This window comes from Anabrus simplex, chromosome 11 (genome assembly GCF_040414725.1).
Source record: "Anabrus simplex isolate iqAnaSimp1 chromosome 11, ASM4041472v1, whole genome shotgun sequence".
NCBI classification, from domain to species: domain Eukaryota; kingdom Metazoa; phylum Arthropoda; class Insecta; order Orthoptera; family Tettigoniidae; genus Anabrus; species Anabrus simplex.
This window is the reverse complement of record NC_090275.1, coordinates 122,579,355-122,606,922: the sequence shown is the minus strand read 5'-3', so window position 1 is coordinate 122,606,922 and position 27,568 is coordinate 122,579,355. Positions and strand designations below refer to the sequence as shown.

Here is a 27,568-nt window from a genome sequence, read left to right as displayed (position 1 = left end):
TGAGCCTCTGGAACACTTCCCGCAATTTCTGATTATGGTCCTCGATTGAATTCCCATAAATTAAAATATCATCCATATAAATCAAACATTTTACACCATTTAGGCCTGACATCGCTGTTGTCATGAGCCTCATAAAGGTACTAGGAGCGTCTTTAAGCCCCATCGGCATACACAAATACTCGTAGTGCCGTCCTAAGGCTGAGAATGCCGTCTTCTCACGGTCCTCTGGCCTTATTAACACCTAATGGTACCCCGACGCTAGGTCTATAGTAGAGAAGTAACATGCTTTCCCTAAAGCATCTAAGAGCCCTGATATGAGAGGTATTGGAAATACCGTCCCTATCGTCACCTCATTGAGCTTTCGAAAATCGATGCAAATGCGGTATTTTTGGTTTCCTGAAGCGTCCATTTTCTTTGGGACGATGAGTAACGGTGCAGACCACGGGCTGGTACTAGGCGCGATTATTTTGTCCGCTAGCATTTTGTCGATCTGGCTTTGGATCTCCTCCTTTTGTGCCTCAGGTAATCTGTAAGGTCTCACATTAATTGGAGGTTGATTTTCTCTGATCCGAATTTCGTGTTGTAAAACATCGGTGTAAGTTAATTTATCCCCTTCCAAGTGAAAAATGTCATATGCCGCACAGATAGCATACAACTCTTCTCGGTCTTTGGGTGCCAAATGGTCGACCCTTAATTGGTCTATCACCCTTTGTTCTCGGGACTTCGTGTTCTCATGTTTTACTTGGGTTACATGGTTGACTGTCCTTCGCTGATATTGCTTCGGAGGTGTCACGGGTTCGACTTCATGGATGCAGAGTACTGGCACTTCAAATTCAACTTCTGCATCTCTTGTATTTAAAGATAAAAATTTTATTGTTCCGTATTGAAATTATTGATGTTAAAAATTAAATATTTGAAAAGGAGGTTCAACCTATTCAATACTTAAAAGAAAGAAATGCAGTAATCACATTCCTATTTAAATGGGACCGGTTTCGGCCTTAGTCCAGGTCATCATCAGCCGTAAAAACATGTACAATGTTTATGAATATTTTAGGTCAGTTTCACACTCTGATAGGCACAAAGACACGACACCACATTCTGTCATGCACAAAGTCACAACACTATCAACTAATATACGAAGATCAAAAATAACTTGAAGTCGCAGACGAATAGATTTGTAGTAGAAAGTCGCCAGCTCCTGGTGATCAGCGCGGCACATTCAAGGTCATGCGCTGCAGTCGAACGCCAAAGTAGAGTGGAGAATGTTTTGAAGGTCCAGAATTTGTCACGGTTGCGGGAAGTTAAATACGTATATAAAAATATACGACGCAAATTTTTATATACGCATTTAACTTCCCGCAACCGTGACAAATTCTGAACCTTCAAAACATTCTCCACTCTACTTTGGCGTTCGACTGCAGCGCATGACCTTGAATGTGCCGCGCTGATCACCAGGAGCTGGCGACTTTCTACTACAAATCTATTCGTCTGCGACTTCAAGTTATTTTTGATCTTCGTATATTAGTTGATAGTGTTGTGACTTTGTGCATGACAGAATGTGGTGTCGTGTCTTTGTGCCTATCAGAGTGTGAAACTGACCTCCAATATTCATAAACATTGTACATGTTTTTACGGCTGATGATGACCTGGACTAAGGTCGAAACCGGTCCCATTTAAATAGGAATGTGATTACTGCATTTCTTTCTTTTAAGTATTGAATAGGTTGAACCTCCTTTTCAAATATTTAATTTTTAACATCTCTTGTATTTAGCACGCTCACTACTGCCTTGTGATTACGTGCTTTTGTTAGGCAACTTGCTACATATACTCCTGGCAGAACCTCCCTTTTTTCAATCACACCATCTGCCATTCGCTTATCTGTCCTTACTTCTATTGTAGTCTCTGTTCGGGGTTCGAGACGTATTACCTGGACTTGAGCAGTCCGTTCACCTAAGGGGTATTCCTTTATAGCATAACCTTCCTTGAAATTAATTATGCTATCTCTCAAGGCATTCCTTCCAATAATGCCATCATAATGTGAATTAAAGTTTTCATCCACTACGTAAAAGTTAGGGTTCGATTTCCCTACTAAGAGTCTTACTCTGCCCCTAGTTTTGATCTTTTCTGTGCCTAGCCCCCTTAATTTTAAGGTAGGCTCGTTCTACCGCACCATATCATTTTATGGTACGTTTACTTTTCTGACGTCTTCACGTTCCTAGCGAACTCTAGTATCTATCAACTATTACTCTTTCCCATCATGTGTCGTTACCACTATGTAATCCTGCTCTATTCCGACAGATGGCGTCTTATACGATAGGATAGGTCAATGCATTTCTTCCTGCCCCGTCTTGTGGGATTATCTTTCTGATGGATTTTTTTGAGATCTTTTCAACTTGAGAAGATGGAGGGATTCGATTTTCAAGTCGCCTTTATGGCTTATAAACGATATTTTAAGAAATTCAAGATGTCTTTGGACACATCTCAACCTTTTGAGTATGCTGTTTGCTTATATTATCGAGGTATTTATTTTTCTTTAATCTTCTTTTAGTTGGGTTATAAAGGCTTCCCTCATTATGCATTTTTCTGATTTATTCGTGTGTTAACCTTGATTTCTTTTACTGATTCACTATGTTTATTTTGAGAATAGAAGGTAACACGGATTCATGTGTATGTATGAGATTGTCTGCTGTGTGTGACCAAGACCTTTTACCCATGTCGCTTTATTAACATTCCGCTTGAGCTCATGTCGTATTATTTTATCGTGTGTTCTGTATAATTCATATCCATTTCATTGATCTGGTATGAATTCAAGCTAACTACACGATTTGCCTGCTTCTGTGTGTTTTGGTGTTGAAGACACTCCGTCTCTTTTGATGGACCACTTTCTGTTTCATATTGTCTGAGCTCGAGAGCGGTTGTTTATTTATTATGTGCTGTATGTCGACACTCTTATATGTTCCTTTATTTGCGACAACCTAACCTCTTGGTCTCTGTGTAAGCGTGGGTGGTTCCGCCTTTGATTCGTGATACCTTTTGTGCTTAATTTACCTGTTTATTGATCGTTTCATATCGCCGTCATTGGCTTTCCTTACGTATTTTCTAGTTTAATATGTTTTATTCCTTGAGGGTTGACTTTCCATATTTTCTTGTTGTGTTGCGTGAAACTATGGTAACCGCCCCTTTTGCTTTTTCTCTCTGGTTGAATTTTAAGAGCTCGGTGCACCCTTCCCTCTTCTCTATTTATGCTCTTTTTACTTAATGTTATTGTATTCTCGGGGGATGTGATTATTATTATTGAGTCTTGATGCCTTGACGGTAGAATCGAATGAGAGTACGTTATGATGTGAGGCTATTACTCTCTAATCTTATGATTGTCTTGACCTGACGTGCTATAAAGAAATGTTTTGTACCGTCTAAACTCATATGCTTCAGCTAATCAGTATAGATGCCATATCTTTATGCTAAACTTTTCTTCACGTCCTTTACGAAGGTAAGCGTTTGCGAAGGTATTATTATCATTGTGTCTGGTGTATTTTAATCACGGGCCACATATTATTAATATTACCGATTTGATTTTCGGCCCCCGTTTTACTTATGCTATTTTCTTTTGATTTTATTTTCATAATAAATTTAAGTTCTTACCCTTGTCACTGTTATGTTTTATTTTCTTTGCGTCTCGTATATGTTTCTTTTACCTATAAGAGGCCCGAGTCCAGTTCCTGGCAGTTTTCTTTTCGCTAGTTTTGACCAAATCCACTGCACTGGGTCTTCATCGTATCCTTAGTGTCAGTTCATCGTTCACAATTAGTGCCTCTCGTGGCACAAGCTTTCTTTTCACAAAGGACACTTCGCTTCCTGTATCTATCAGGAATCGAAGGGGGTCCTTCCGACCCGGCACCTCAAGATAAATTACACTTTTATTCTCCCGTGGATGGTTCGTGCCCTTAATTGCTATGCAACTAATCTCTCTTATACTTAATCCCATAGGGAACTTTTGTCCAAAGATTTCCACGTACCCTTCGCGATAATTAATTATACTGTCTTGTAGAAGGTCTCTTCCCACGAGTCCATCTACTGACAAACGAAATTCATCTCTTACCACATGAAACTCAGGGGTGGATTTCCCTATATGTAACTTCACAGATCCCCTTGTACGGGATGTCCTTCCTGTCACACCGGATAACTCTATTATTGGGTTTCGATAATGGACTTCCTTTTTGGGCACACTCCTTTCCTTAATTAGACTGACATCAGCTCCCGTATCAATAAGAAGCTTGAGGGGTTCCTTACGCTCTCTGTCTCGAACTAGAATAGAGCCGGTTCGATCATGTTCTTCCCGTATATCTGTCCTCCTGTCCACTTTTTCTTTAGCAGAAAGATTTTTCGGGGCTCCCCTACTCCATGGTTCGTAATTTTGTGGGTCGTTTAATTCTTGGGACCCGCCTTTTGACCCGTTTTGGCGGCCCTTTTCTCGTTTCAATTTTGGGTTTTCGGTTTAGCCCAATCTCTGTCTCTGCTGGAGACCTCTTCTCTACCCTGTTCTTTATCACGAGTTCTGATTTTCTCCTTTCCGTGATTTCTTGGACCCCTTGTATTCTGAGGATTGAACCAACAGTTCCTTTGCAAGTGACCCTTGCGTCCACACGTAAAGCAGGCCCTGTCTCCGCACTGTCTTTGGATTTCCCTACAATACCGTTGGATATGTCCCATCCTGTTGCAATTATAACATCTTATAATCTCACAAATCTTTATTTCGTGCTTTTCACTTTGCCTCCCTTCTCTTTTATTCCTACAGTCTTTCTCGAGATGCCCTATCTTTTTACAGTAGGTACAGGTATCTCGTCTCGGTTCCCGTTTCACTGTTGTTTGAGCTTTACAATCACGGGCGAGATGTCCCTTTCTGTTACAGTTGTAACATATGACTCTAATGGTTGCCTGTCTCTTAGGTTTATGGGCGGGCATGGACGTCCTCTGATAGTGAGGTTCCGACTTTGTTCTCACCTCTACAGGTCTTCGCACCTGTGTCATTAATTGCTGTTTTGCCTGAGTGGAGATGATAAGTCTCCTCCTCTGTAGCAATATCCATGGCTTGTTCTAGAGTTTGAGCGTTTCTACTTTTAATTAAATTTTGGATTCTTTCATCCTTAAGGCCCTGGACAAAACTAGCCTTTATTAGTTTTCTAATAAATCTCGCCTGGTGTTCCCCAGCTACAGGCGTTCCCCTTGTGTGGCCGTGTTTCTAAGTTCCGTGCCCATACAGTCAATTCTGTGGGCCCATTGGGCAATACTTTCATTTTTGCCTTGTCGGGCTGCGAACAACTGACATGCATAGAAATCTATTGTTCGCCTTTCACTATAATATTCTTCCAGCGCACCCTTAATATCATCCCATGTTTGGATATCTGATCTTACTATCAACTTACTTCGCGCTTCTTTAGTAATCTTTGTTAGGATTAACTTGTAAAATAAATCTAGGTCGCCTGGTCTCACTAGCCCCAATGCAGTCTCCACATTTTCACAAAATTCTCTTAACCTATCAGGGTGAGAGCCATCAAACTCTGCTCCAATAAGTTTTAAAGCCTCTGTTACTGTAGTATAATGGTGAGCATGCACTAAATCCTCATGAGCTACATCAATGTTGCTGGGAGCAGGACTACCACTTCTATCTGACCCATCCATTATGAACTAGGAATTTGACTCACCCTACTGTTGAATAAAACAGGACTCTGAGCTGGGCTGTTTCGATGATGCCTCCAAGTGTTTGCTGCTGGATACTTCCTTTCAATACTGGTCTCACAATACTTTCTGGAACATGTGCTAGCTTGTATTAGATAGGTTATTACTTCAACCTAACTAATTAATTACCCCAAAATCTGACACCAAATATTTTTCTCGTCCACCTGTCGTATTCTTTGAACAGAACAGGCTGAGGACTTGGGTTCGAATATCAGATTGACCTCGATATAAACACTTTCTGACAACATTAAATTCTTAGTCTAATTTATTTAAACAAACTATCAAATATACCCTTCCAATATTACTTCACACTTGTAATTATTCTCTTCTCAATATTACTTTTAAATAACCAGTTTATCAGTCTCTGACTTCTTTGGAAAATACACACACTTCTATGATTCACTTTAGAACATTTATAAATTCCCTTCAGTCTTTAAAGTTTCTTAACTAGTTGATACTTCTCTCGGGTTTTGAAGCTTCTTTCTTCTTGCTTCTCTCTTCAATCCTCGTTGTGGTGTTCCTCTGAATCTTCCCTGATGGTTTCAGGACTCGAACACAGAACTCTAAGGTGAATACTAACTGAAGCTACAGTCTCCTTCGAACACTCAGTGAGTTCTCTACGTACTGACTCTGTACTTTACCCCGTGGGACAATGCTAACCAGTACTACTGCTTGACAGTCTTAATTGCTGCCTAATTTGAATAACTTCTTATGGTGCTGTCTTCACTAACTGATGGCAGGCTGAACTACTGCCTAATCTGACTAACCCCATATACTGCTATCTTCACTGACTTTATTCTACAGAGTCTCTTCTCTGCCAAGTGATCTAGTGTCCGTCCCTTCCCAAGAGAACGTTCCTTTCCAATGTTATAGAATAACTGCCTGAATGACACCAGGATTACTACCAACAGAATGACACAGAATGACCGAATGACCAAGAGGCTCCCTTGTCACTCCCCTTTATCATTTCTCTGAGCTTCTGGAACAAGTCATCCCCTACTACTATGTTCCCTCACATCCCTGATCTGTTAGTTTCCTATTGGTTACTTCAAGTGTGGTCCCACCCTTCTCATGGATGTACATGTGACTGGTGACCTTCCAGAGATTCTTTCTAGAAAGAATTATTGCACCACAGCGTGCGTTCTCATTTTTACAGGGCACCTTGCTCCGTGACTAACAACAGGTTTGCTTTTCCTGGTCCACCCTCTAAAAGCTTCTAACTATGACCGTGTAGTCTGTTTACTTGTTTCTCTGACCAATATTCTGATTGCACAAGTTTGCCTCATTCTCAGCTCACTGAAATGTTCCAAGTTGAGACTAGCTTTAAGAAATGCTTTTAATCATAATTGCAATTCTGCACTTATTCACTGCACTGATATTCTATTACACTTACTCATTCACTTCCACTGTTTCTTGCTGTATCTTCCTTTTATATCACTATCACTATCAGCCATATTCAATCGTTTTTACAATGTGGCCTCTTTAAGTCCGAAGCAAGGTAGGTTTTCATGAGGTCTCTCCATGTGGGACGGTCTTGAGCGATGTTCTGCCAATTGATCCCGGATGTCTTTATCCCATCTGTCCGGTGGTCTTCCCCTTGGTCTGAGATGATCTTTCGGACACCACTCAAGCACTAGCTTTGTCCACCTACCATCAGTTCTCCGAGCAACATGGCCTGCCCACTGCCATTTTAGGGTAAATACCCTTTCTAAAATGTCACTGACCTTTGTGACTGACCTGATGTAATCTGCTCTCTTCCTGTCTTTCTTCGTCAAGCCTAGCATGAACCGTTCCATAGCTCTTTGGGTTGTTCTGAGTTTTTGCATAACAAACTCACTCAATGTCCAGGTTTCACAACCGTAAGTCAGTACAGGGAGGACACTCTGGTCAAAGACTATCTTCTTTAGGAGACTTAGTACACAACCTTAAACAAATTGCAGAAGACCTAGCTCCAATTAAACCACGTAAAAAACACCAATGGTGGAACAGTGAATGTGATGAAACAGTGGAGAAAAGACATCAGGCATGGCTATTACATCAGTCCCAAAAGACAGAAATATCCTATCAAAAGCTAGTAAAACAGAGAAAAGAAACTACCCAAGTCTTAAGAAGAATAAAAAGACAACATCATAAGGACACCCTGCAGTTAATTGAGGAACAGTTCAGTAAAACTAAATCAAGGGACTACTACAAAACCTTCAGAAAGCAGCTCCAAAAATATGAACCCCCGACCCTACTGATGAAGGATGAAGATGGTAAGCTGGCCCATAACAATAAAGACAATGCAGAAATTCTGGCTAAACATTTCAACAAGCTTTTAAATTGTGAGGAACCTACAGAATTCCTTCATTTGGACACCAACACCCCGATAAAAACATCACCAGAAAACATCAATCCCCCCACAATAAAGGAAGTCTACCAAGCTCTGAATAAATTAAAAAACTACAAAGCGCCAGGAGAAGATCAGACCTTTGCGGAAATCTGGAAATATGCAGGAACCTCGGCAAAAGTTGCCCTCCATCAACAACTTGTCTCTATCTGGATTAAAGAAGAACTACCAGAACACTGGACAACGGCCCTCATTCATCCTCTGCACAAAAAAGGGGACAAAACCGACCCTAATAACTACAGGGGAATCTCGCTCCTAGACATAACATACAAAATATTTTCAATAATCATCCTTAATAGGATAAGTTTACAACTTGAGAAAGAACTAGGAGAATATCAAGGAGGTTTCAGACCCTGGAGGAGCTGTCCTGATCAGATCATGAGTCTTAAGTTGATAATGGACTATAACAGGAGAAGAAACAGAGATATGGTGATAACATTTGTAGATTTCAAGAAAGCTTACGATTGCATCCATAGAGAATCTCTGTTTAAAATGTTAAGACACCTTAATAAACATGATAAAATTGATAAAATTGACTCTCACCAATACCAAGTCAAAAGTGAAGTTTAGGGGTGAAACATCAGAGACATTTGAAATTAAAACTGGACTACGGCAGGGAGATGGGCTCTCACCACTATTATTTACCTGTGCTCTAGAAATGGTAATGAGGGAATGGTTTAGAAAATGTCCCCCCAAAATAAAGATTGGCCGAAAAATCAAAACAAATTGCCTGGGTTTTGCTGATGATTTAGCATTACTAGCAGTGGACATAAAAGAAGCAAAAACCCAGATATCAGAACTTCAAAACATTGCAAATAAAATTGGCCTCAAAATATCATTTGAAAAAACAGAAATTATGCCCCAAAAACCAACACAGCTAAAAGAAGTCACCATAAATGGTAATAAAATCAAAATAGTAACTCATTTTAAATATCTTGGAGAAGTAATAACATATAACTTAAATGAAAAAATCTCAATCCAAGTAAGAACAAATAGATTAGCTAAAGCACAAAAATTAACATGGGATAAATACAAAAATAAAACACTACAACACAGTTATAAAACCGGAAGCTACATATGCAGCAGAAACACTCTTTTACCTGAATAAACAATCAAAGACTGACAGACTTCAGAAAATTGAAAGGAGGATTGGAAGAACCTGTATCAACAAAAAATATCAGAAAGATGGACAGTGGCGGTTAATACCTAACAAAGTCATGTACAAAGAGCTAGAACCCATTACAGATACTATGCGTAAGAGGAGACTGGGATTCTTTGGACATATCATGAGGATGCAGGACTCGAGACTTCTGAAACAACTAGTACAACACAATCTCGTCACAAAAAATACCACAACAGGATGTAAATGGATCAGAGAAGTAAGAGAGGATCTGAAGGAAATAGGCCTTACAACAGAAGACACCAAAAATAAGATAAAATTGAATACAAAACTCAAGAATACAAACCTCCGCTTTACCCTTACACAAAACAAACCAACAACACGCACATTTTCAACTGAGGAAAGGGCACGAAGATCGGAGCGTCTGAAGAAGTACTGGGAGGACCGCAAAGCCCGAACAATCCCTTCAAAGAGACCTGAACGACGGACTGACTAAAGTGATCCTATGTGGTCATAAAAGAAGAAGAAGAAGAAGAAGAATATCAGTGCAGTGAATAAGTGCAGAATTACAATTATAATTAAAAGCATTTTTAAAGCGAGTCTCAACTTGGAACATTACAGTGAGCTGAGAGTGAGGCAAACTTGTGCAATCAATATTTGTCAGAGAAACAAGTAAACAGACCAGAAGGTCATAGTTAGCTTTTAGTGGGTAGACCAGGAGAAACAAACCTGTTGTTAGTCACGTAGCAAGGTGCCCTGTAAAAATAAGAACGCATGCTGTGGTGCAATAATTCTTTCCAGAAGGAATCTCGGGAAGGTCACCAGTCACATGTACATCCATGAGACAGGTGGGACCACACTTGAAGTAACCAATAGGAAGCTAATAGATCAGGGATGTAAGGGAACATAGTAGTAGGGGACGACTTGTTCCAGAAACTCTGAGAAGGGATAAAGGGGAGTGACAAGGGAGCCTCTTGGTCATTCTGTGTCATTCTGTGATTCTGTTGGTCATAATTCTGGTGTTATTCAGGCAGTTATTCTGTTAATATTGGAAAGAAACATTCTCTTGGGAAGGGACGGACACTAGATCACTTGGCAGAGAACAGACTCTGTAGAATAAAGTCAGTGAAGATAGCAGTACAGTATATGGAGTTAGTCAGATCAGGCAGTAGTTGAGCCTACCATCAGTTAGTGAAGACAGCAGTATAAGAAGTTATTCAAATTAGGCAGCAATTAAAACTGTCAAGCAATAGAACTGGTTAGCAATGTCCCACAGGGTAAAGTACAGAGACAGTACGTAGAGAACTCGCTGAGTGTTCAAAGGAGACTGTAGCTTCAGTTAGCATTCACCTTAGAGTTCTGTGTTTGAGTCCTGAAACCGTCAGGGAAGATTCAGAGGAACACCACAACGAGGATTCAAGAGAAAAGCAAGAAGAAAGAAGCTTCAAAACCCGAGATAAGTATCAACTAGTTAAGAGACTTTAAAGACTGAAGGAAATTTATAAATGTTGTATAGTGAATCATAGAAGTGTGTGTATTTTCCAAGGAAGTCAGAGACTGATAAACTGGTTATTTAAAAGTAATATTGAGGAGAGAATAATTACAGGTGTGATGTAATATTATTGGAAGGGTACTTATATTGATAGTCTGTTTAAATAAAATTAGACTAAGAATTTAATGGTGTCCGAAAGTGTTTCATATCAAGGTCAATCTGATATTCGAACCCAAGTCCTCAGCCTGTCCTGTTTATAGAATACAACACTTATTTCGTCATTTTCACTACGATCTCACCGTTATATTGTGTGCATCCTGACCTCCTGTCTGCACGTCCCTGTCGTTTTTCTGACATCAGTTTCATGTTTTTCTCTAATACACTATGTAAGCAGTGCGCCCGGCATGCTTGGAGATCCTGCTGGTTTGGAGATTCTCCTATGTACCAAGTGAGCTCGTTCTCCTCCGTGCACTGCCGTCCTACAACATGAGGTGAGACAGAGAGGAGAATTCTTATCCTAACCTAAACAGAACTAAGTTGAGGCCATGATGTCGTGTGCTTGTTCCTCAGAATAACTGTCCACGGCAAATTAAACATTATGTGCATATTTCAAGACCACCGTTGATTGTTTTGAGGATTATTTTGCTCAAATTTTCTAGTGTGAATTAACCTTTCCTCCCTGTTCTTCTCTCTCATTTCCTTTCCCTCCATTCTCTAATTCCCCTGCTTTGCCCGCTTTAGTTTCAGCTTTAGTGTGAAGTTAATGGAAAAATTTCTTAATCCTGTATGAGGTTCAAATGCATTAGCTGGTGTATGAACTTTTGAGCCCTGTATCTTAACCTCACTTTTTGTGTTTGTATACAAGAATTGTGAATTAATTATGGTCGATGTGCTCGGGCATTCTCAGTGTACTTCCTCACGAGTTAACCTTTTCATGCACTGGACCCTGTGTAAGCTTGATGTTTTATTTAGATCTCAAATTATATCTTGGTTGTAAACATTTTGTGAAAGATTTGGTGCCAAAGTTATTATTCATGTCACTGAGTGGCAGTTTTCCAAATGTATATTGTGTAAGATCAGGTCAGTGCTGCCTATCGTACAATTAAATTATGTTTGGTAACGGTTTCTAGCCATTTGAATTTAAACATACTTGTTATTTCTACGTCTAGTTCTTTTCTCTTTTTTTTTTTACATGTAACTTCCTCTACTTTGTACTCGATGGGATTCACCTCTTGGGAGGTTTTTGTGTGGCTGCACTTTCACTGCGCTTATGTGGTTCACTCCACTGGCGAAGGTTAGGCTCACCATCCGTGTACCCTTATCCAGGGAACTCTTTGTTTCCAGCTCTGGATCCGCTGTAGGCTATTATTACGATGAGCTCCCCACACCTAACTGCCAGGTTTCAACAAGACCGCCCCTAACCTGGAGAACAGACACTGCCTGCTGGTTTCTATAGCATTTCCTCCACCTCGCAAAACCACTGCTAAAGCCAATGGCCGCTTCAGAGGGCTGGGTTATTTCCTGCCACCCAACACTCGAAGATGAAATTCTAAAAATTTAATAGTATAAAGTCCACCTGTTCAATATACGTTTGCCATTCAATAAATTGTGTGCTTAAGAAGCTACATAGGACATGTTTCAAACTAGCTTAGAGGTCATCATTAGCTAAAATAACATAAAGAAGAAAGACATACAACAAAAACTGATACGTAAAAAAAATTAACATAAAATACACTCAACAAATACAATGGAAATAGATTTTCAGGGATCCGTATAGATACAGTTATTCAAAAATGTAAAAAAAGTATAATATTCAATACAAACATAGGTTATTTTTAAATGGAAACTTTAGCACAACACAAAACAGAAAAAAAGAGATTAATAATGGCATCTGTTTCAAAATAATATACCGTATTTACACGAATAATCCCCGCATATTAAAAAAAAATATATTTGGGGCACGAAATTGGGGTGCGGGTTTTATTTGCGTCAAGGTTGGTAAGTTTTCGATGTTGGATGTACAATTATGCTTCGTATAACCGCAGATGGAAGAAAACTGCCCCATGTGTCATATTTAAATGGAAAACAATTCAGACTTTTAATTTAAAACTACATTTACATTTTTTTAAATAGTATTTTACAGAGTAATTTAAATTTAAAATGTCTCCGTGTCACGACAGAATGCGTCTTCCAGAACGTGTAGGGGTAGCTTTCTGCATTTTCTTTCACTTCGGTGTGTCGACAGTGTGTTTCATAGTTGCTAAGTTCTAATGAAATCGTAATTCTTTTGTATTCAGTTGGTAAAAAGGGTGGCCCATAATTACAATCAATTCGTACACCCGAACAATACTGTCAGTGCCAATGAAACCGCATTTTTAAAGCCTAGCCAAAACAGGAGACGGAAGTGAAAGACTTCCTCCCTTCGTCATAGGAAAGCTCGATAAGCCACAACGTTTTAAGAGCATCAGGCACTTTCCGTGCAAGTACACAGCATCTAAAAATGCAAAGAGTACAGTAATCCAAAAAATAAAGCACTTGCACAGGGGAGCCAGCATAATTTGTCCACGTCTTTGAATCGTATTTCTTTTTTTTCTTTCGTTGCGTGAGGTTATGTTTGCCACAGAGTTACCAGGTGTATTATTTGAATACTGTACATGCACCTTGTTGGATACATTTTAGATTTTTTTTCCATGGCATTTGAAAGGTTTAAACTGTAAATCAGTGTTAGTTGCATGCAGTAACGGGTCTTGAATATTTTGTGACGTTGTAAGGAATGGCATTCCTGAAACACAAGTTGGCGGTTGATTCGTAGTTATGTAATTCGAAGCACGACCTTTGCATCCCGAAGAGTTTGAATTAACGAGGTTTTACTATATCGCAAACCTAACATCAGTGTTCGCCGGTGTGTCTTTTTCAAGCGTTTACATTTTACAAAAAGAATTTTCCAACACCGTGTTAGTGTTAGTATCCGAATAAAAAGAGACCGTGTGTGAAAAGTGTTTTAGACGTGGAGTGTGATGAATTTGTAAGTAATTTAGGAGAGGAACCTAGTGATGCTAGTGACAATGAATCTTCTTTGATATTTAGAAATTTCATGATCCGTATTGAAGTGGGATTACAATAATTGAAATTAATTAATAGGGGTCCTCCTATTCAATACACAAACATTTATTAATGTGAATCAATCACATGTCGTTCACGTGAGGTACTAGTTTTGGCACTAAACTTGTGCCATCATCAGCCACGGAGTCAAATCAAGCAAGCATAATAACTAGAAACAACTTAAAATACACTGTAACACCTACATAAATTAATATTAAATAAAGTATGGTACATGATAATATTGCACTTCAGTATAAAATCCTTTTAAAATGACGATGACACAGTTGTTTTGTACATATTGTGGATTGTCCAGCTTGTGTATGTCTTTAGTAGTTTGATCTTGTTGAAATTACGCTTGAATTTCAGGAGGAGCCATCGAGATCTTTGCTCCAATACGGCTGATGATGACCCCTAGATGGGTCGAAACTAGTACCGTGTAATTTATAATTTTGTGAATATATTTTAGTATTGAAAAGGTGGACTTATATATTATTCTTTTTGAGCTGTTTTGTAGGTTCATATCTAAAAACCTATTTGTTCCTTGTTCACATTTTAACTTCGGCTACCTCATCAACGGGGATGCAAATAGCGACAAATCGCACTTAGATAGGACATAATTCTTGTTCATTTTTCACGGAAGAGTCCCTAAACGAAAAACGTACTTTATAATTAAAATGGGCTGTCTTATCCGTCAAGGAATTGCGTTGTTACTTCAAGTTATCCTTGCAGTTGGATTGTTGTGGAAAGTGAACCTAAAGATAGCCACTTTCAGACTTTCTCCATTCAGAGCTAGCGGAAATCGTGAATGCGAAACCACCCAGGGGTGTTCCGTCCGGAAATGACAAACCATTCAAATAAATCGAAGAAAGACATATGAGTTGATGTACAAGGATTGATGAATATAAGTTTATACAAGTTTATTCACAAATCTTTTGGCCATCCAAACTGTATACAATAGTGGAAATTAATCTCTAACAAAAAATTAATTTCACTCCACATAATCTCGACAAATGTCCTGGTATAACGCAGGCCTGCTGGAAAGAAATTGCTGATTTACACAGTTTTTTGGGGTTGGCACCATGGTGTAGGGACGCCCCGAGTTCTTTTCCCGGCCAGGTCATGAATTTTTTCTGAGGGCTCTTTAAAGGTCTAATCTGCCTGCATGATTACAGTTGAGGAGCTTTCTAGTGGTGAGTTAGTGGCCCCTTTCAAGAGAGCCAAGAATAACAGCCATGAGGATTCGTTGTGCTGACCACACGACACCTCGTAATCTGCAGGCCTTCGGGCTGAGCAGCAGTCACTTGGTAGGCCATGGTCTTTCGGGACTGTTGCAACATCGGGGGCTTTGGGCACTGAATTCAGAAAAAATAATTTAAAAATTCCATCACGCACCATTTTCGAACAATTCTGTTTTAATTTTAAGGCCTGCAGAAAATATATGTTTCTGTCCTGCCATTTATACACCCCTGCTGTTAGTTGATTCACAAAAATGAATGCAGGATGCATTGTTGTTGTACAAGTGCAGTTCCGTTCTTGTTGTCGCTAGAACGCTGAGTGAGATAGTTGTTATTCCAGTGTAGATTTCTTTGCAACAAGTACAATTTTACTGCAGTCATAGTGAGTTAATTTCTTAAGGTGTGATAAACATTGAGTACATAACATGACTTCAAGGGGCTGTCAAAATTCGCCTGATGACTTTTGTTACATTTCTGGTGAATATACTGTGAACAAACACAAAGAAACATCACTAGCTTTGTAAAAAATGTTTATAAAGATAAACCATGGGCTCCACATAAGGTATGCTGCATCTGTGTGGAAGAACTCCGGCAATGGTCTCAAGGTAAGAAGAAATGTATCTGTTTGGGGAACCAATTTTTTGAATGGAACCCAGAAATCACAGTTAGTGGCTATTACTTCCGTTCATGTAATGCAAGTGGGTACAATCTAAATAAAATAAGGAAGAGAGATTGTTTATCCTAATGTTCATTCAGCAAGACGTCCTGTACTTCATGGACAAGGTATACGTGTACCTTCACCCCCAGATAAAGTAGAAAACGTAGGTGATATGAAATGTAAAGAAATGTTATAGTGTTCACTTGATAATTAATCTTATTTATTATTTAATTACAATCACACGCACACATACGTGTAGATGACACTGTCCTAAGCGAGTAAAAACACGTTCTTGACAGAGGCCAAAACATATGCCTGCCTTCTTACGGGCAGTGTTCGAATCGTCTTCAAAAACAGCTGGCCAAATGTTCATTTGTTTCTGTACAGACCAAGTCTTTCAGATGTCGCATTTCAATTGTGTGTGTGTGTGTGTGTGTGTGTGTGTGTGTGTGTGTGTGTGTGTGTGTTTAGCAGTAGATATTGTCTGCTTATTTCCACAGCTTAGGCCTATATTTCTGTTTTATTTTTGTTTCAGGTATCTCAGTCACGTCTCAGTCACATCTGTATGAGTATGCCTGTTATAAATTTTGTACATTTTAATTTGAGAAAAGAATAAATGTGATCACTTTTTATACTTCTTTCATTCGGTCACTAATGCAGTATGTAAGTGGCAGTTCCCAAGAGAGGCCCCGATAACCTACTGAGAAGAAAAAGAAACAAATATGACACTTGATAAATATAGTAATGAATATACTTTACAGACACATTAGAATTTGTGTCTTCGTGCTGTTTTTATTGGATATTCAACACTGTACAAGTTGGTTTGCCTATCCTGTCCTGTCTTGTGTGTTGAGTTCTTAAAGGCTTTTTTAAATCTTCAAGTGGAAATGTAAACTTCTCTTCAGGACAAGACAGCACTTTGTCGACATACCATTATTTTACAAATTTCAATTTACATTCTTGATTCAGTCGCAACTCCTAGTTTAGTAAAAAATAAATACACTCACCGGCAAAAGAAAAAAAAAAGTGAAACACTAAGTTACGTATAGACAAAATTTAATGTTAGTCCATTTGAAACCATGTATCAATTAAATGTTATGACATTACAACAATATAGCAATGTTTAAAGATAAAAGTTTCATGATGTTCCGTATTGAACTGTATCACAATTAAATTGAAATAACAAATAACATAGTTCAACCTGTTCAGTACAAGTAAATAAGAAATGTTTTTTTTTAATTTTTTTTAATATTTATCGTATGATGAATCTATGTACACACATGTACATAGTTCAGGGTAAATGTGCGTAGTCACAAGTCCGTACAATACTATAACCCTAGGTCTAGCATTTTGACCCAATCAACTGCTTCATCCGATATGTTACATTCTTATTTAATTATAAGCGGAAGCGGTACCGGTTTCGACCCCAGTCTGGGTCATTATCAACCGAATAAAATGCAAAAACAATGCATAGGTAAATAAGAAATTAAAGGATGTCTCTTTCACAAAAACAGTTGAAGAAGCAATACAAGATAATGGGGATTAGCACTGCGCAATTCTAAATCATAAAATCTAGAAGAAGTAGAAGGTCAGTCACTTTTATGAAGTAAAGCGCAATCTTCTGAATAGTAGCACAACACACGCAAAGTTCGGCACTGCGTCTAAAAATGTCTACGACAAGAGGTGAACAGTTGATTGAGCTAGCCTGCATATACTGTCAGGCGCAAAGTCACAACACAATTTAATAAATATGAAGTCCCAAAATTGTGTAGAAGTCGAAGGCGAGTCGCTTGATTGAAGCAAAATGTTAGCTCCTGAAGATCAGTGCAACATACTCAATGTCTGGCACTGTGCTTTCAAATGCCGACGGAACTCGGTGAATAGCTTAATGATCCAGTCTGTAATTGTTTTGGTTGCGAGAGAGAGAGAGAGAGAGAGAGAGAGAGAGAGAGAGAGAGAGAGAGAGAGAGTGTGTGTGTGTGTGTGTGTGTGTGTGTGTGTGTGTGTGTGTGTGTGTGTGTGTAATATAATTGAAGTATGTAACTAGGATCTTGTAGATTCTTTAGAACAGTTGACGTAAAAAACAATTCTCAACTGTTCTAAAGAATCTGCAAGATCCTAATTACATACTTCAATTATATTAAATTGTATTTTATATATATATATATATATATATACATTTTCACAACTGAAACAATACAGGCTGGATCATTAAGCTATTCACCGAGTTCCATCGGCATTTGAAAGCACAGTGCCGGACATCGAGTATGTTGCGCTGATCTTCAGGAGCTAACATTTTGCTTCAATCAAGCGACTCGCCTTTGACTTCTACACAATTTTGGGACTTAATATTTATTAAATTGTGTTGTGACTTTGCGCCTGATAGTACATGCAGGCTGGCTCACTCAACCGTTCAACTCTTCTCGTAAACATTTTGAGACGCAGTGCCGAACTTTGCGTGTGTTGTGCTACTATTCAGAAGATTGTGCCTTACATCATAAAAGTGACTGACCTTCTACTTCTTCTAGATTTTATGATTTAAAATCGCTCAGTACTAATCCCCATTATCTTGTATTGCTTCTTCAACCGTTTTTGTGAAAGACTCATCCTTTAATTTCTTATTTACCTATGCATTGTTTTTGCATTTTATTCGGCTGATGGTGACCCAGATTGGGGTCGAAACCAGTACCGCTTCCGCCTATAATTAAATAAGAATGTAACACTACATTTCTTTTTTACTTGTATTGAATAGGTTGAATACATTATTTGTTACTTCAATTTAATTGTAATATAGCAATGTATCATAAATTGATTTGAGAAGTTTCACTGCAATAATTGATAAGTGTGACAATCACAACACCAGTACTCCAGTTTCCCGCCTTTTGACAAGAATAACCACAAGCAGCTGTTAAGGTTTGTTGTTTTGAATTCCCGTGCCGCTTATTTGTGTGAACATTACGGCTTGTCTATAATAGTTAGTCGCACTTCTAAGTCAGGTCATAATGCCTCTTTCACCTGAAAATACAGCAAGTGGAGGATGGGAGCAGTAAAATGCGTTCACGGCCCGTACTTGTAGACATGATATTGTATAGGCTTGTGCCGTGTCAAGAAAATAAGGTGAAATTCTTAACGTTTCGCAGAAAACTGTGCTCTGCGTCCGCAGAAGAATTCTGGACTGTCCACGAGAACGGCTTCTTAAACAATGTACAGAACTGTTAAAAGGTACAGAAAGGATAATATCTACACCAGGAGGCCTGGTCCTGGTCGTAGGAGAAGCACTACTGAGCGCGGTGATCGCTTTCTCGTAACGCAATTTCTTCGTGATCAACACACAACAGCTGTGGAGGCCATTTAAGGAAGAAGAAGAAAAACTTGAAGATCTTAAAAAAATTTATTTAGGTATTCTCATTCAATTCAGCAGAACATTAAATTGTACGTAATGATCATTTTCATAATATTTCCTTAGGTTTCTTTATTCATTAATGTGGTGAAATTAGGATACAGTTCTTCTTTAAACTGTAAGAAAAAACAAAAGATATTGTTATGTTTTATTCCTTGAACTGACATCACTGATGATGGATGATTTTCCTGAAACATGTATGTTAAATTAATAATTATAAGGTGTATTTGTTAATTGATCATATTATGTATTTTGTTCGTGCAAACAATTATTTGAGTGATTGGATTTTCTCCACAAAGATCTACAGAAGACTCAGCAACATATGTTGTCGATTGAGCTAAGGAAATCTTCTTACATCAGCAAGTTGGCATACTGGTATCTGTGGACGTTTCTGGTGCATTTGATAATACATGGTGGTCCAAAATTCTTCATAAACTGAAAGTTAAAGCCTGTCCAAAGAATTTATGTCAATTAACACAGAGTTATTTTAGTAATTGCAGTGTAGCCTACACTTAACAATAGGTACCAGAACAGTAACTAGGACTCTTGTTCAGGGATGTTCTCAAAGTTTAGTTCGCAGTCCAGGTTTCTACTATACTATATGATGAGTTACTGCAACAAACTCTTCCACGAAATTGTAATGTTATAGCTTATGCTGATGATGCTCTCTCTTCTCTTGGTTAAGGCTAATACTGTGAAGGAATAGAATATTTCAACAAATTCTGCTTTAGAAATCATATACAGTAAAACCTTGTTTATCCGGACTAACTGGGACCAAAGGCAATCCGGATAATCCGGGTTATACAGGTAGGTAATAAACTAAACAAAATTCTTAAATCCTTAAATAAGCAAACTTGCTGTTTACGGCAATAAAAACTAGCCTGTCTTGTAATAAAATTATGTACTGTACATTGTATTGTTTACAAGACATTAAAAAATGTAAAATCTTAATTACCCTACTGTACATAAAATCACATCATTTCTTAACAAAGAATTGACCTAAGCATATGTGGTGTTTGAACGAACCACGGTCACGCAAACGCTTTATCACTAATAGTTCAGCTGGAGTGGTGTCGGGCTGATGCTCCAAGTACGTCATCATGTTTGTCAGCTGGTGCGCAGCATCGGCATGTGTCGTCCGCTGTTGCGGTGTGATCGGTCCCTCCTCGTCCACGTCATCTTCTCTCTCACTGTCGGCTGTAGATGTGCATGCCGCTACAATTTCTTCTTCCGACATAGTGCCGTAGCCGCCATCGTTGTCTTTCAGCCACTCACTGACGTCTTCCTTATGTCCGACTCGTTGGCTGAATGGTCAGCGTACTGGCCTTCGGTTCAGAGGGTCCCGGGTTCGATTCCCGGCCGGGTCGGGGATTTTAATCGCTTCTGATTAATTCTTCTGGCTCGGGGACTGGGTGTATATGTCCGTCCCAACACACTCCTCATCATATTCAGACAACATACTACACTCCCAACCACCACAGAAACACGCAATAGTGCTTACATCCCTCCATAGAGGGTTGGCGTCAGGAAGGGCATCCGGCCGTAAAACAGGGCCAAATCCACATGTGCGACACAGTTCGCACCCGCGACCCCACAGGTGTGGGAAAAGCGGCAGGAAAAGAAAGAACTGACGTCTTCCTTATCAACGTCTGAGCACCCACTTATTGTTCCTAACATTTGCAGAAGGTCTGCAACCACTTGCACCAAATCATCGCTTGTCATTTCATTTGTAGCACAAATAGCAGGCCACAGTTTTTTCTATGACTTTTTCAAAGAGTCTTTTGTAATGCAATCCCAAATGTCAGCAACCATGTAAATAACATCTTTGATGTTGGTTGATTTCAACAAATCAACCACACTCCTTTCCCCTTCCTCTTCAATTATTTTACCAATCAGTTCTTTTCAAGGACTCCCTGGTCCATAGGCTGCAGCAGTGGGGGTTACATTTGGTGGAAAAAATGTCACTTTAATTCCTCCACTCACGAGTTCTTCTTCTCCCAGATGAGATGGAGCATTGTCGATCAGTAAAATTGCTTTTTCTGGTAAACTATTTTCTTTCAGGAATTTTCGAACTTCAGGAACAAAGTTATAAAAAAACAGGGTTCTTAAACAAAAATCTGTCCATCCACGCACTTTTTTGTGATTGGTAAACCACTGTCATTGAATTGTGGTTCACATTTTTTAGCGTTCGGGGATTCTTTGATTTCCCTACAACAACCAGGGCAAGCTTATGATTCCCTGATGCATTGCTGCACGCCATAGCAGGTATCCTATCTTTGCTTTTCTTATAACCCTTAGCCGAATCTTCAAGCTTTGATGTTAACGTTTTGCTCAGAAGCAACTGGTGAAAAAGCCCAGTTTCGTCAGCATTATAAATTTGATCGGGTGTCAATTCCTCAGATGAAACAAATTGTTCGAAGTGTGTTTTAAATTTTTCAGCACCAGCAATGTCACTAGACAAGCTCTCTCCAGTCACAGTAAGTTGACGAATACCGTGTCAGTTTTTCCAACGCTCTATCCACCCCTGGCTAGCAGTGGAATTTAGGTCAGGATTTGGTAACATTTTGTTTAAGCTCAAAGCTTTCTGGACCAAGACCAGCCCAGATATAGGCAAACCACATTCTCGCTGAGCACTGTACCACGTAAATAGTCCGTCATCTAATGTTTCATTCTTTGCTTTTTTGGCATTCCTCTGCCTTCTAAGCTGTCTTTACATATCATTTTACAACAAAATCTTCAATATCTTTTCTTTGCTTCTTCCAGTCGGACACTGTTGAAGTCTCAACTCCCAATTCACTGGCCATTTTCTTCTTCCTTTATCAATTCGATTAACAGCATCCAACTTTTTATCCATTGAAACCACAACCTTTTTTTCACTTTGATGTCATTTTAAACTTGTACAGTACACTGAATTACACTCCCAAACACTTTGATCAGAAACAAAAACAATCCGGTTGAAACACACACGATGAACTTAATGACCCGTGCCGTTTGAAAATTGTAGGAAAACTGAGGAGATAGAGGGAGGTGTAGTGACGCGTAGGGATCAAGGTCAACGCTCTCCCCCTGCGTTATTTATAACTGGTGAGGCATACGGCGTCAGCACCATGTGACACACTACTAAATCTTTCTTAAACTCAACAGGTAGCATTTTACAGTAGGCCTACGTATTACAGTACAGTACCATAATTAATTGTACAATTTACGCAGGAACCGTACATTGAATCCAACTAAAAAGCCAATATTTGGCGTACTTACAGTTCTTGATATCATAGTTAAATTTATTCTCTAATGTGAACATTAATTTTTTTTTTTAATATCTACAAATCTGATCCGGATAGTCCGGAGATCCAGATAAATAAGGTTTTACTGTGGGGATGTGATAACAAATTACAACTTAATCCTAAGAAAACTACTGCAATGTTAATAACAAGAAAAAGAAAAGTGAAGAAACCAAAGATCAGATTGAACTCAAAACAATTAACATTTGCAGACAAAATATCTTACTTGGGAGTCATAATAGATAGTCAATTAACATTTCGAGCTCATTTTCACTGCTTAGCTGAAAAGGCTGGTAAATTCTTGCAAGGATTGTCTATTGCTTGTAAACCATCTTGGGGTCTAAACTCAGACATCTTATGCATAATATATTATGGATCGTTTGATCCAGTGATGTTATATTGTGCTTCACATATCAAAATGTCTTGGAGAAGAAATAGGCTCAATGTAAATTTGCACAAATTCAGAGAGGATTTATACTCAGAATAATACGAGGTTATAGAACAATATCCACAGATGCTGCTCTTATTATCGCTGGTATAGAACCTTTGCATCTGAAAGTCATAGCCAAAGCTGAATTGACTAACATTAAGAAAGGAAGAAAATGCAATAAGGTAATACAAGAATATGATATTGAGCAAAAAGTAAATAACCTTAAATGTGGTCATCCAGCATATCATTATGGTTGTTATCACTGAATGTTTTCTCTCACATGAGGTACAAGTTTACACAGGTGGCTCAAGAACACCCAAAGACGATTGTACTAATCCAGTAAGAAATTATTTTGTGTGTGTGTGTGTGTGTGTGTGTTGGTTTTTTTTTTTTTTTTTTTTTTCCCACTGTTCCATTTTTCAAGCAGAACTTCTTGCTATAAAATATGCAGTTCAGTGGATAAAAGAAAGTTTAGTGCATGTATACATAGCGACTCACTAGCAGGTCTGAAATCTATAAGTAACGAATATAACTTAAAGTCTTTGGCATGTAGCATTAGAACAGATCTCTCACAGTATGGAAGACATATCTCGTTTTAAGTGGGTTAAAGGGCATGAAGGTTGTATTTAATGAAAGAGCAGATGAGCTTGCTAAACTTGCAGCATTTAGTCACAGTGAAACTGTATACAAAAGTGAAACGTGAATTATATAAATTCACAATCAGTGAATGGTCAGAGCTGTGGAACTGAAGTTTATTGAAACCAAACTTCATCAGCACTTCATAAAAGGAAAGAAAAATTCCACCTAATCAATACATTTATTTTCTTGTAAAGTATTACAATCTAGGACCGGTTTCGACCCTTCATAGGTCATCTTCAGCTATATCAGAATCACATTTGCATTTCTATCTTATACCTCTGAAAGACCTTCATGATATATTGTTTCATAATTTTCAGTGAAAACTTATCTTAAAAACTTACAAATTTCTAAGCGTTGTGTTAAAATTAAAAATTAAAATTACAAAACTTTGTCTATTATATACATGCCCTTGGGCTGACAGAATGCATCCTTGGGTTGATTAAGCATTTATCTTAGGTATTGTTGCTTATTCTGTTGAATCGAATCCCTTTTATACTTATGTACAATCGTGAATAGACTATCAGTAAAATTTGATAAATAAAACTTGCGTGATAATTATAATAAAAATATCATGTTACATCTTTATACCTTATCGCTGGAGTGATATTATTTTAGGCAAAATATAAATGCGGGTTGATCTCTATAAAATATTTTACATAAACACACTAATATATTTTAAAGTCTAATCATTGTACTTTAAAGTCTAAAATACTTATGCTTTGGATCTTGCGTTGTTATGTGGTAAAATATTATAACAATTTGTCTTATATAACATCAGATATTGATAACATATAAATATGCCGTGTATAGTTGGCTTTTAAATCTAATGATTAAATGTCATTTCCTTCTTGCATAAAATTACAAGTTTCATATTATGTTGATTATGTATTGTATAAAACATAAATATCTAATAAATTGAATGCTTATCATTTACTAAAAGCACATGAATGTCTAGTAATATAGTCAGTGTGTTTAGTGACACAGAAACATGTTGGCCTTGATTCTTGCGTTATATTTCCATAATTTGCCTATTTTTTATATATGTCGAATGTTGGTCTTTATAGGTTCCATTTGTAAAATAACAGCACTTTCCTATGATTGTGAAATGAATCAATAAGCTTGAAACGTGTTAAATTATGGAATATATGTGTGATTCAGTTCTGGCCTAACTTCTGGAGTTTTCTCCCATCAAATGCCGTAAGACTGTGGTGGTTCCTTTCCCTTTTTAAGGCTGGTAAAGTCTGTAAGCCAAAATGAATGAAGTGAGTTAGATTTCAATAGAAGTGTAATGTTGTGTGAATTTGTAAGCCTGAATTAATTTACTTACTGCTGGATGTTTGAAATGCAAGTTTCTTGGCCATTTGACGAGTAATGTACCTCGTACTGATGGTTCTTGTGTTGTCTGTTGTGAGAGGGGCGGAGGGATAAGTAGGGGAGGTTGTTACGTGTGTATGGGCGGAGTCACTGAGGTTCGCTGTCTGCGCCGTAGCCTGTGTATGACGTCGTCTGTTGACTATTCTGACGTCGTTTTTTAAGATAGGAACGATTTTATTGAACAAAATGTTAGTTTTTTCAGATAACTCATTTATGTTATAATTAGGATTTGCATACTGATCTAGTGTTATATATAATTCTTCACTTATATTAAGCAAAGGACCTTTAGGTTCTACATTTAATATTTTTAAATCGTTATTTATGTCCGTAAAATTGTGCTTATATTCATGTATATGTTGCCCTATTGCCGAGAAATGATTATGCCTAATTGCGTTTACATGTTCATTATATCTAGTCGTGAAATTCCTGCCCGTACGCCCGACATAACTAAAGGGAAAGGAACCACCACAGTCTTACGGCATTTGATGGGAGAAAACTCCAGAAGTTAGGCCAGAACTGAATCACACATATATTCCATAATTTAACACGTTTCAAGCTTATTGATTCATTTCACAATCATAGGAAAGTGCTGTTATTTTACAAATGGAACCTATAAAGACCAACATTCGACATATATAAAAAATAGGCAAATTATGGAAATATAACGCAAGAATCAAGGCCAACATGTTTCTGTGTCACTAAACACACTGACTATATTACTAGACATTCATGTGCTTTTAGTAAATGATAAGCATTCAATTTATTAGATATTTATGTTTTATACAATACATAATCAACATAATATGAAACTTGTAATTTTATGCAAGAAGGAAATGACATTTAATCATTAGATTTAAAAGCCAACTATACACGGCATATTTATATGTTATCAATATCTGATGTTATATAAGACAAATTGTTATAATATTTTACCACATAACAACGCAAGATCCAAAGCATAAGTATTTTAGACTTTAAAGTACAATGATTAGACTTTAAAATATATTAGTGTGTTTATGTAAAATATTTTATAGAGATCAACCCGCATTTATATTTTGCCTAAAATAATATCACTCCAGCGATAAGGTATAAAGATGTAACATGATATTTTTATTATAATTATCACGCAAGTTTTATTTATCAAATTTTACTGATAGTCTATTCACGATTGTACATAAGTATAAAAGGGATTCGATTCAACAGAATAAGCAACAATACCTAAGATAAATGCTTAATCAACCCAAGGATGCATTCTGTCAGCCCAAGGGCATGTATATAATAGACAAAGTTTTGTAATTTTAATTTTTAATTTTAACACAACGCTTAGAAATTTGTAAGTTTTTAAGATAAGTTTTCACTGAAAATTATGAAACAATATATCATGAAGGTCTTTCAGAGGTATAAGATAGAAATGCAAATGTGATTCTGATATAGCTGAAGATGACCTATGAAGGGTCGAAACCGGTCCTAGATTGTAATACTTTACAAGAAAATAAATGTATTGATTAGGTGGAATTTTTCTTTCCTTTTATGAAGATTGGTAAATGTCAATACAGAAAATGAAATTCATAAATCAAGATTCATCAGCACTGTTTCTTTCGGGTCACGGAAAATTTTAATTCAAAATTAGTAGTAAAAACAGTTGTGTTTGTGGAGATGAAGAAACTGCAACTCACCTTATTTTTGATTGTCCATTCTTCAGCAAAGCTAGATATATTTTGGAACAACATTTCAATTAAGGTAACTAGTTATAACCTACAGCCCTAATATGCTAGACAAGGTAGGGCTTTGTCATGGATAATAAATAAATAGTCTAATTATAAGATGTATTGACAAGGTAGACTCAAAATAAAACTATAATAGTTTCTTTAATAGATTTTGACTGTTGTGATTGTCGCGATCAACAATCATCAATTATTGTGCTGAAACTTTTCAAACGGGCTAATTTACTTACGATACATTGTCATATTGTTGTAATGTCATAATATTTTATTTTTATGATATTTCAAATGAACTAACATTAAATTTTGTCTGAAATACGTAGTGTTTTGCTTTTTTGCCAGCGAGTGTATTTAAGTTACTCTCTTATATTGATTTTCCAAAATCGTCTCAAATGTAAATGTTCCTGAAAATGGTACACAGGGGAAGGGTAAGAGACCAAGAACTTGTTGCTAGCAGAATTTGAAGGGGAGGTGTGACACCAATAATGCCACTAGTGGAATCCTTGTTATTCTGCAAGACGTCTGCAGCTTAGATTGTACTCCCCTCCTCCCAAAGTGATGCACTTTTAGTTTGATTGCTTCATTTGGCTCGAAATGTCATCCTCTCAGGTAAAATTTTATTTTAAGGAATAAAGAAATCCTTCTGTGGCTACATTAGGTAAGTACAGTGAATGGAGAGGCACAGTTGTGTTCTAAGCAAGTCTCGTGTTTTCTCCTGGCTAGTAGTTTATCGTTCAACTCTTAAGTAGGAATTCATCGAACACAATGTCAAAAAAGGACTATCCACAACTCATTCAGGTTCAGACTTTCTTCATTGTCAGTGAATTTCCTCCCACAGTACGAGTGAATGCTGGTAATATTGAGACGTCTCAACAGTTGCAACACACACAGTTGCAGAGCGATAACTAATTGTCAAATGGCTAATTACTACACAGTGCTTCTCACTAGAAACCACTTAAGACTTCATATTTATGGGTTATTTTCTAAGTTC

The 27,568-nt window shown here is 37.7% G+C and overlaps 1 protein-coding gene across 1 annotated transcript in view; it reads left to right on the top strand.

Moving 5' to 3' along the window:
• The window catches only part of Dad1 (dolichyl-diphosphooligosaccharide--protein glycosyltransferase subunit), a 73,135-nt gene extending 56,773 nt beyond the window's left edge, over window positions 1-16,362 (top strand). The window contains exon 3 of the mRNA XM_067155836.2: window positions 16,268-16,362. The gene's annotated coding sequence lies outside the window, so the exon portion shown is untranslated. The remainder of the gene's footprint in view (window positions 1-16,267) is intronic.
• The last annotated feature ends 11,206 nt before the right edge of the window (window positions 16,363-27,568 follow it).